The following is a 1,939-nucleotide window of genomic DNA, read 5'->3' as shown; positions in this document are numbered from 1 at the left end:
AGAGTGTGGTGCTGACAACACCAAGTCAAGGGTTAAGATCCCCTTACTGGTCATATTTTTTTTTAAAAAAAAAGATAAAAGAGGGAGGATATGAAATAATGAAAAATCCTAACAGCAAAAATAAATAAATAAATAAAATTGGATAGAAGTTAAAGTTTTGGATGTAAGAGGGGATGACAGTGGAAATATGTATATTCTCCAAATTTACTGACCGTCTCTAAAAGAACAGCAAAGACAAGACTGGAAACAAGCAAAAACATTGAAATTGTAAGTACTTATGCCTGTGCTGATTGTAAATTGATGCTTTTAACTCTGAATTACTCTGTTTGAAATGAGTATGCTTAATTTTTTCATCCATGGAGTAAAGAAATGTCTTCCAGGAGTAGCCAGTGAGGGTAGAGAAAGAGATATATTCTGACCTTGAAATTATGTGACAGCATTTCCAAAATATGTTTGTTTGAATAGATGCTTTCTAAGTAAATGTTTAAAAGCACTTAACTGGGAACATGAAACTTCCATTCATAAATATAAGTAACTTCTTTATGAAACTTATTTTTTGAAGAGTATGTTTTGACCAGAAAAAATATGTGATTTGTACGTGTGAGAAGTTGAGAAATTGTAAATCTTATCCGTTTCTGGTTAAATGTGTGATTTGTCTGTGAAATTAAAAAAAAGAAAAAAAAGATCAGTTTTGTCTATTTGTCTATTCCAGAATGATCTGTGCTTTCCAACTATACTGAAATAAGGTGGACTAGATATGCGGAAGGTAAAATGCCACCATGAGTTAAATCTACAACCATAACTTTTTTTTTTCAGAATGGTTTTTCCATGAATCTTCTATTTCAGGGATAAGTACGATCTTGGTAGGCTGAATCAAGCAACATATCAGGGAGGGGAAAAAAACGAATACTTCAAATGAAACATACCCAGACAACTATTAAGAAGTTTCTCCCAAATATAGATTCTAGTGGGAGAAATGAGAATGGAGGGTGATAGAGTTTGGATATGTTGCCCCCTCAAAGCTCTTATCAAAATCTGATCGAAATCTGATCCCTAACATGGCGGTGCTGGGAGCACTTTAGGTCATGGGGGCAATCTCTCATGAACAGACTAATACCCTGGGGCTAGGGGTGGGGGGTGGGAAGTGAATTAGTTCACACTATAGTAGTTTCCAGGAGAGCAGGTTGGTTGAAGGATCCTGGCACCTCCCTCATCCTCTCTCTCTCTCTCTTGCTTTCTCTTGCCATGTGATCTGCTTGTACCTGCTGGCTGCCTGCCACTTTCCGCCATGAGCAGAAGCAGCCTGAGGCCCAGGCCAGATGCAGCTGTCCCAGAATCATGAGCCAATTAAACCTCTTTTCTTTATAAATTACCCAGTCTCAGGTATTCTGTTATAAGCAACAGAAATGGACTAGTCTAGAGGGAGTCTTTTCAGCCAGTTAAAAATTCAGCCTTCTGGGCTGAGCCCGTGGCGCACTCGGGAGAGTGCGGCGCTGGGAGCGCAGCGGCGCTCCCAACGCCGGTTCGGATTCTGCATAGGGATGNAGCAACAGAAATGGACTAGTCTAGAGGGAGTCTTTTCAGCCAGTTAAAAATTCAGCCTTCTGGGCTGAGCCCGTGGCGCACTCGGGCGAGTGCGGCGCTGGGAGCGCAGCGGCGCTCCCAACGCCGGTTCGGATTCTGCATAGGGATGACCGGTGCACTCACTGGCTGAGCGCGGTGCAGCCAGTCCCAAAAAAAAAGGACAAAAAAAAAAAATTCAGCCTTCTGAAGCTGCTTTAGAATCATGAAGGGCAAAACAACTCCCATTTTAGTAAACTCCTATATGAGTTTTCTTAAAAATTACTTTGTATAATTTCAAGTTTGGCAACTTTTATACTAAATATTTCATTTTAAATGCAAAAATGTCGTGTTAAAAGTGTATAATATAATAAAACAA

This window comes from Galeopterus variegatus, unplaced genomic scaffold (assembly GCF_000696425.1).
Source record: "Galeopterus variegatus unplaced genomic scaffold, G_variegatus-3.0.2 Scaffold956, whole genome shotgun sequence".
NCBI lineage: Eukaryota > Metazoa > Chordata > Mammalia > Dermoptera > Cynocephalidae > Galeopterus > Galeopterus variegatus.
Note: the sequence above shows the minus strand (reverse complement) of the source record.